This window comes from Sceloporus undulatus, chromosome 4 (assembly GCF_019175285.1).
Source record: "Sceloporus undulatus isolate JIND9_A2432 ecotype Alabama chromosome 4, SceUnd_v1.1, whole genome shotgun sequence".
NCBI lineage: Eukaryota > Metazoa > Chordata > Lepidosauria > Squamata > Phrynosomatidae > Sceloporus > Sceloporus undulatus.
Genome location: NC_056525.1, coordinates 127,899,163 through 127,908,623, shown reverse-complemented (window position 1 = coordinate 127,908,623; position 9,461 = coordinate 127,899,163). Strand labels below are relative to the sequence as shown.

General features: G+C 43.8%; 1 long non-coding RNA gene across 1 annotated transcript in view; it reads left to right on the top strand.

Moving 5' to 3' along the window:
* LOC121928392 overlaps positions 1–7,394 on the top strand; it is a 9,264-nt gene extending 1,870 nt beyond the window's left edge. Inside the window, exon 2 of the long non-coding RNA XR_006103496.1 lies at positions 6,724–7,394. This is a non-coding gene — a long non-coding RNA (uncharacterized LOC121928392). The remainder of the gene's footprint in view (positions 1–6,723) is intronic.
* The last annotated feature ends 2,067 nt before the right edge of the window (positions 7,395–9,461 follow it).

Below are 9,461 nucleotides of genomic sequence, written 5' to 3'. Positions count from 1 at the left end.
TAAAATCAATCCAGTTATATTACAATAATAGAATAACACAATAGCAGTGGGCAGAATCATCACGGCCGGGATTACACAAATACACAGATGCACCAAGTATGGGGAATCTATGCGTGGTTGGGTACTATTCCGGGAAGGCCTGCCGGAAGAGATCAGTCTTGACCGCTTTTTTAAAGCTATATAGGTTGGATATTTGACGAATCTCATCCAGCAGGCTGTTCCATAGGGTGGGAGCAACAGCGGGGAAAGTCCTTTGGGAGGTCGCCATCAGTTTAGTCCTTACGGGTTGCAATAAATTCCTCTCAGAGGATCTGAGTGCACAGGGCGGATTATATGGAAGCAGGCGATTCCTTAGATAGGTTTGGTCCAATCCATGTAGGGCTTTAAAGGTGATAACCAACACATTGTACTGTGCCTGGAAACTAATAGGCAGTCAGTGGAGTGACTTCAATATTGGTGTAATATGGTCACTCCTAGTTATTCCAGGCTGCCATATTCTGTACCAGTTGAAGTTTCCGGACTAGGCACAAGGGTAGCCTCATGTAGAGCGCATTACAAAAATCAAGTCATGAGGTTACCAGTGCGTGTACTACAGTTTCAAGGTCACCTGATTCCAGGAAAGGGTGCAGCTGGTGTATCAGCCAAAGCTGGTAACAGGCACTTTTGACCGTCGTATTCACTTAATTTCTCATATGAAGCGAGTGATCAAGAAGCATCCCCAGACTGTGAACACAGTCCTTCAAGGGGAGTGTGATCCCCTGTAGGACTGGAGATTGCAACCCAATACTTGGTTTGGGGGCCCTTACCATAAGTAACTCCGTTTTGTCTGGTTTCAACTTGAGCTTGTTTTCCCTCATCCAGTCCATTACTGGCTCAAGGCACTGATTGAGGAGAGAAATACCATCTGTTGTCGTTGCTGTTGACTGAGACATGGAGAAATATGTATAACACCCCGCCCCATGTCTATAGATTATTTCTCCCAGCGGCTTCATATAAATGTTAAATAGCATCGGGAACAAAATGGCGACCTGAGGGATGCCACAATTGAGCTCCGTTTTTGAAGAGCAACCGTCCTCGAGCATCACCCTATGAAATCTGCCTGAGAGGAAGGAATGGAACCACTACAAAGCAGTGCTTCCAATTCTTAACTCTCTCAGGCGTTCCAAGAGGATGTCATGGTCTATTGTGTCAAATGCCACTGAGAGGTCTAATAGCACAAACAGGATCATGCTTCCTCTGTCGATGCTTAGATGAAGGTCATCAGTTAAGGCGACCATGGCAATCTCCATCCCATATCCAGTCCTGAAGCCAGTTTGAAATGGATCCAGAAAATTGTTTTTATCCAAGACTGCTTGGAGATGAAGAGCGAAAGCTCAAAAATGGCAGGTGGGATACAGGCCTATAGTTTTTCATGTCCAGGGTGTCCAGGGAAGGTTTTTTCAGGAGTGGTCTAACGACCGCTTCTTTTAAAGCAGATGGTACATGACCTTCCCTAAGGGAAGCGTTGGTGACACCTCTAAGAAATGCCATCAAGGCATCACCCCCCTGGATGGCCAGCCATGATGGGCAGGGATCGAGTGAGCATATTGTATTCCTCACCTTTCAAGGATCTTGTCCACATCATCAGGACTCACAAGCTCAAACTGATCCAGTCTAATCTCATAAACGGGTTGACTGGACACCTCATCAGTTGACTTTGCCTCAACATTGGCGTCCAATTGGGCACTTATCTAAGAGATTTTACCTGAAAAATAGTTGTTAAATGTGTCACAACAGGCTGTTGTTGGGTTGAGTAAAGGGTTCTGGGTAGATGGCATCACCGTCAATTCCCTCACCACCCTAAACAGTTCTGCCGGACGAGACTTTGCAGATGCAACGTGGGCAGACAAGAAGGATCTCCTTGTTGCCTTTATTGCCTCTCTATAAGAAAAAAGAAATTTCTTAAGATGAGTTCTGTCAGATAGGAGTCCAGTTTTCCACCAGTCGCACTCTAGTTGTCCCACTCGCTTCATGTTCTTTAGCTCTCTGGTATACCAGGGTTTTCAATTCAAAGTGGGTAGGAAAGGATGCTTGGGAGCAATTGTGTCGATAGCCTTGGTAATATTGATGTTCATGTATTCACCAAGGCTTCGACAGACTCACTGGCATTATCAACCAATAAACCCTCTAGGGCTTTTTGGAAACCAGATGGTTCCATTAGCCTTTGAGGACGGACCATTCTAATAGGTCCTCCACCCCCGACGGGGCAGACAGTGGCTCTTAGTTGTACCCTGACCAGGAAATGATTTGTCCATGACCATGCGGAAGTATCATCCACCTCCACCCATGGATATTCCTGTTCCGTACAGAACGCATCGAGAGTATGACCCGCGCAATGTGTAGACCCGGTAACCAATTGGGATAGGCCCATGGTTGTCATGGATTACATGAACTCCTGAGCCACACCTGTTAAACTGGTCTCAAGTGGGATGGTGAAGTTGCCCAGAACTAAAAGTCTTGGGCGACTCCAACAGCAACTCCGAAACCAGCTGTGTCAGCTTGGATAGGGAGTCTGTTAAGCAACGGGTGGACGGTATACCAACAGAATCCCTATACTATCCCTAGTCTTCAGGCTTAGGTATATACATTTGAAGTGGTCGGTCTTCTGGACAGGTATCCTGGTCAAAGTGATGTTACCTCTATAAACCAGAGCCACTCCGCCCCCTCGCCCACTTTCCCTTACCTGCTCCATGACAGAGTACCTGGCTGGGAGGCCTTGATTCCAAGTGATGGCACTATCCTCTCCCAGCCAGGTCTCTGTAAGGCAAGCCAGATTGGCTTTTTCATCCTCAAGGAGGTCATAGAAGATATGCGACTTGTTTTTAACCGATCTAGCATTGCAAAGGAGCAGAGTAAGGTTCTGTGGCAGGGTTGATAAGCTCCCCATCCTATTTTGGGTAACAGAGTGAACTGAAGGCGGGATCGCTTTCAGACATTGATCCCATCATCTTTTGTAACAAAATTTCGCCCTGTTATCGCCATATCTTCCTTTGTCCCCTACAACTTCAATTTTTGCTCCCACATTATCCCCAGCTATCTCATTTCCCCCATCTCCCTTGGGTCCTATCATATTGTTAACCAGTATTCCCAGGGAACGGTGGGGTGAGATCTAATTTAATCCTCACTGTTGTTCAATATTAATTCTGCCCACCACCTGCCCTTTTGTCCAATGGGTTAAGAAAAGAAATAATGGACAGGGTCCCGGCAGAATTTTGTTTTTTGTGCGTCCACCGATCTTTGCCAGGTGGAGACAGGAGCCTACCTCCGATTGGGGCTGGGAAGGAGGTAGGCCTACCTCCTTCCCAGCCCCACTCGGAGGTAGGCTCCCGTCTTGGCTTTGGCTGGCGCTGGTCTTCTTGGGCTGGAGAGGCGGTGTTTTAAATCTGCCACCTCAGCCACGCCCACTTGCCGCTTGCTTTGGCTGTCCGCCACACTTTGCCTGATGGAGTGGGACTGGGAAGGAGGTAGGTTCCTGTCTCCCATCTTGGCTTTGGCTGGAGCTGTTTTTCCTGGGCTGGAGAGGTGGCGTTTTAAATTTATTAAGTCATTAGCCGACTCACCGGGTGAGATATCTAGGCAATCATTGCTCAGTCTTCTGATCATGGAGGTGATGATGATCCTATTTGCAATTCCCAAACTACCTGCTGGGCTAGTCCTAGGGGTATTGTTCCCAAAAGGTCCCATTAGGCTGACCTCACCTGGGTGTTGTGTGTACATGTGTCAGACTCCCAATTGCCACCCCCAAACAACAAGAGGCTGTGCTTCTAAAGAGTAACAGCTTTATTGAAAGGTAAAGGTATAGGCAACAGAAGTGACTTCTTTGTCAGGAATGAAGATACATAGTTACAGATGGGTTATATAGTCCCACGAACAGACCCACCCCCATTAAGCAATAAAGTTAATTAATTGGATCAGTCTTTTTCCCGTGCAGTGAGGAATCTCCACCCAGATGACGTAGTGTCCTCTCGTCCGGGCTCTCCGACCTGTTCCCAAAACAATTAAGTTCTCACCAAGTGTTATCTCCTCCTTGCACCTGTGGCCTTGAAACCCAGACATCCCTCTCTACTAAACTAAGTAACATAAAACCTTAACAACCTATGAGTATATGTAAGAATGGTTATATATCCCATCATCCCACAACCCAACATGCATAGCAGCATATAAAGCATAACAACAACATATATTAACATCAGGAACACATTACTATAACAGCCTATAAGTAGTAGCATTAACTCTTAAGATTTAACTCACCCCTCCCAACACAAGAGCAGTCTCGGCCTGGCTGGGTAACTCCCTAACATTGTAACATTCCAATCCTAATAAGCAAGCACAGAAGCTAGCCATCTATCTATCCCCTTCTAGTACATTCTAACTAACCAATATATATCAAACCTATTATGTCCTTAATCAAATAATATCTAAACAAAACCCTAAACTAATAATCCCTCTGACAGAATCCCCAAATGAATATATAAATGACCAATGAATATATGAATGCAGGGGAGTTCTGACAACATGTCTCTCCGCCCTGAGGATTATGGCAGACTGCGTGGCAGGGCCCATCTGGGTTCACGTGGAATACCGCACACACCAAAATTCAGAAAAATGCACTTTGGCTAACATGGTAAGAGCTGTTTGACAGTTGAACACACTGTCTTGGAGTGTGGTGGAGTGTCCTTTGGAGATTTTTAAACAGAGGCTGGATGGTCATCTGTCAGGGGTGCTTTGATTGTGTGTTTCTGCACAGCAGGAGTTTGGACTGGATAGCCCTTGTGATCTCTTCCAACTCTGTAGTTCTATGAAAGATACGCAAGTGAGTGTTGTAAACATGGGAAAATATTGAAGTATTAAGGATTCTTTGATTTGGCGTGGACTGTGATCCTTCTTATAACTGCATTTCATCCTTTAGAGATGGCACATTTTTTTTTTGAGGCATATATGTTAGGGGTTAAATCCAGCACACTGAGAAATGCTTAGATGTGTGTGTGATCATGAGCATCCAGCACCAGAAGGACAAGGCTGATTAGCCACAGCTGATGCTCATAGGCACAAGGTCACTCTGCTTGCCTACGTGCAGCAAAGCCTGGATGATGAAACATGTGTCTGCATGGACAGGGGAACACTTTACAGTGTGGGACAGGAAGTGGCTGAGTTTGTGAAATCGCATGGTCTGGAGTGTATATAAACTCAAGGGCTACCAGTAATTGCTTGTGGGTTTGAGTAGGAGTTGGTATTCGTTTGATCTGTATAGTAGCATTGGTGATTTATGGTTAGCACTCTGTAAATAAAGATAGCACTTTCGGGAGCCTGGCTTCTCTGGTCGTTTATTCAGCTGGAGCCGGAGCAGCAGCGATTGCTGGAGAGTTCCCGAGATTCCTGCAATTCCTTCACTTCTGGAAGACATCCAGTGCCTGTCATCTTCACTGAGGACTGTGCACCACGTTTCTGCAAATTTGTCAACTACTCTGCTATATTCCAGACTTGGTTTATAAACCCAGCAGTTTTTCTGCCAATAGTTATTGGGCTCAGCAGTTATTGACAGGATAAACCATTCTGGTGGAGGGTAAGAACAGTTTTCTGATAAATGCAAGCTCACAAGATCTGATGTGATTGCTTGATCCTTTTCTATCAAGTTTGATTACTTTCAAGGTATCTGCATAGGGATTATATCTGCACCTTGGCTCTGAGCCACTTGGTATTGAAGTCACAGATCTGTTTTCCTTTCCCCATCCACCCAAAATAATAATTCTCATATGTGGCATCATAGTAGCTGAATTACTGGTGTGGTGTGTTGAAGGCATCACTTTTCAAAAGATATCTCTTATGCACACCCTGTTCACTTGTATTATAAGAGTGAGAGTTGGAAGAAAATATGATGAACAGAGGGGCAATATTAATGAAAAATCCAATCTACTTTGAATTGAGAGCTGGAAAGAGATGGCAATAGGGTATTCACTACAACAGAGTTGATAGAAAAATAAACATGTAGCAATTCTAGGTTACACAGTATTGGCTAAAATGGTAAGATTTTTCTTTGTCAAGAAAAGGGATGAGAAAATTCACTCTGTAGTAACTTTAAAGCTAGGGAAGGGAAATGTTGGTCTTCCATATGTTAAGAGTATAGATCCCGTAATCCCCAACCATCAATCATGCTGTCTAGGACTAGTGGATGTTACAATTTAACCACATCTAGAGACCCCTCCTTCGATACCTATATAAAATTACTGTATGCCCTTACTGATCCACTACACTAAACACTTGTATAGAAGAGCCCTCCCCCCGACCACCATCTTGAGGGGAGAGAAGCAGAGTCATGATGTGTTATGTATTGTTAATCTGATATTGGAAACCGCTTTGATCGTTCACGGAAAAGCGGTATACAAATAAAGCTTATTATTATTATTATTATTATTATTATTATTATTATTATTATTATTATTATTGGGCACCATTTCTGCCATAGACCACAAGGCTGGAACTTTCATACCTGAAGTGCCACTATAGATCTGTTTTCAATTTATGCACTCTTGTTTAATGTTGATACAAAAATAATATGCTTCAAAGGTATTCTTGAATTGTTTTGATCACTGAGAAAAACAATATTCTTAAATATGTATGATGCCAAAGTAGTTTGTTGACAGGTCCTTTGTATGTGCTTTTATACATTTTTTCTGTCTTACCTAGTTCCCATCATCCTGAAATACCATTCTTGACTTGCTGGTGGAATTCACTGTGGATATGGCTTCAAAATGACAGCAAAGCAAACAGCTGTGTGATTCCAGTGGAACAAAAAGTGTATATAGCTTCGAAATGTTCCTCTACCCTCACCCCAGAAGGCAAGTGCCCAGTACTGTCAAGAACATTCAAAGGACCTGGGAACTTCATAGCCAATTCTGATATCAAAAGCAAATTCAAAACCCCATTGTTGCTTTCTCAGGGGAAACATCCTTTGTAACCAGATACTTGCCAGTATTTTTTTCTTTTTACACACACACACACACACACACACACACACACACACACACACATATATATGAGAAAGAGAGATTCTATTTATAATTTAAATAATTTTCTCTTAGTTGCTGATAGTGGAGGAGGAAAATGGGAGGGTTTAATTGTATATATGTTATCATTTAAAAAATCCTAACTATTCTGTTGAATAACTGAGGATGCCAACTTTCTCATTTGTGAAAAACATGGTTTTGTAGACATTGTGTATTTGTTAAGGGATCCAGAAGCTCTATGTTCTTGGTATTATTGCTTATGATTGTGACATAAATGCTCTAGTAAATTACTATTTTTGACTGTATGTAGTTCTGAGTAAATAATTGAGGTAAAAGAACCACTTATTTTAATGAAGTCTTGTCCAGCTTTGGTGGTAAGAACAAAAACAACAAGGCTTTTGGTCTGTGCAGCTGCAATGAAGTAAGAGGTTTTTGGACTCAAATAATTAACAACTGTCCAAGTTTAATATGTACAGTTTTCAGAGTGTCCACATCTTGACTAAGGAGAAAGAGCATTAAAGACTCCTTATAATCCTTAAAAAATAGCAGGTAAGTTCACCAAATATGTTATTGCTACAGTTCCTACACATCATTAAAATGTATTGTGCATTCAACATAAATTTGGGGAGGTTTGCATATAGCCTCTGAACCTTTGAGACTTCCAGGAATCAACTGTGTCCTCATCCTACTTCTACCTACTTATCACCTACATAGTAGGAACATACCAAGCTGCTTGTATACAGATAGTTAAAGTCAACCATCACTACTACATCTCTTCTTTCTGAGTGTGTGGTCATCTGTTCTCGAAAGGCTTCATCCAATTCCTCAGTCTGACTTGGGGGTCTGTAGTAGACTCCCACAAGAACATTCTTGTTGTTTCCCTCCTCTTTAATTTTTACCCAGTTGCTCTCAACCTAGCTTCCAGGATTGAAGTCTTGGATCTCTTCACAGGTGTAAACATCCCTGACATATAATGTTATACATTCTTCTTACCTGTTTGGCCTATTTCTCTTAAAAGGTTATCTATTCCCACTTTCCAATCTATCCCATCTATTCCCACATTCCAATCATGAGACTCATCCCACGAGGTTTCAGTGATAGCTGTTATATCATATTTGCTTTGTTGTGCTAAGAGTTCAAGTTCATCATGTTTATTTCCCATGTTCTGTGCATTAGTGTAGAGACATCAGACTATAGGTCCTTCCCCCTAGCTGCCTGTGTAAAGTTTTTGTTAGGAGAAATATGCAGAGATAAATGCAGAGTAATCTTGAAGCTTTTGAGTTGATAGAGCTTTGCCAGGAAAAACAGCTTCTAGATTAAAGCACCGTAGGCTGGCTTTTCTCCAAAGAGGCACTGTTTATTCTTGTTGCAAATACACACGCAAGAACAAAGCTACACAGACAAACTCCTCCTATTACAAACCCACACTGTACAATGATGATTTGAGCTTATATACACTTTTGCCATGTGGCAACTAGCTCAACCCCTTCCTGTTCAATTTCCTGTATTACTTGGATTACTGTCCTCCATTCCAGATGACACAGCTCTTCCTCTCTCATGTAAACATGAGGAAGAACCTCCTGATAGTAAGGGCTGTTCAACAGTGAAACACACTCCCTCTGATTGTTGTGCAGGTTTTTAAACAGAGGTTGGATGCGCATCTGTCAGGGGTGTATTGATTGTATATTCCTGCATAGCAGGGGGTTGGGCTGGATGACCCTTGAGGTCTTTTCAAGCTCTGTGATTCTATTATCCCAACTTTTTTTGCAGGTCAGTGGCACTCCAGTTTCTCGCCCCAGGATATGTGCTGAGTTGACTCACTTATTCATGGGTACGTTTCTCCCCTGATAAGTGTGACATTTACTTAGTGTCCATTGACCAGCACATTTAGCATTGCATTCAGGGTTGGGATTGCCACATTGAACTGGCCCCCTCCTGTGGCCGTTATCAGTATGAAGAGGGGACTTCAGGCATGATATAAAGTGTAGGGAGGAGGACCTAATGCCGTGATGCCGAACCTATGGCATGCGTACCACGGGTGGCACATGATGCCATTTCGCCAGGCACGGGCAGCGAGGGAGAAGGCGGAAGAGGCACTCACGTGCCCATTCCGCCTCCTCCCTGCCATTTGACAGTGGGAAGCCAGAAAATGGCCCTCAGAAGCAGGAGCCAGAGGCGTGCACGTCTGGCTCTTCCTCCCAACCCTCTTCCCACCTGGGTTCCCTTTCCTCGGCGCTAACAGGCCCCTTGGAGCACGTTCGCATGGAGGAAATGACCAAGGGGAAGGGGACTGGGATGTGTGCCCTGTCCCCTTCCCTAAGGCTGCTCTTTCCTCCGTGGAGGAAATGACCGAAGGGAAGAGGACTGGGGCGCGTGCCCAGTCCCCTTCCCTTGGGCTTCCCTTTCCTCTGCGGAGGA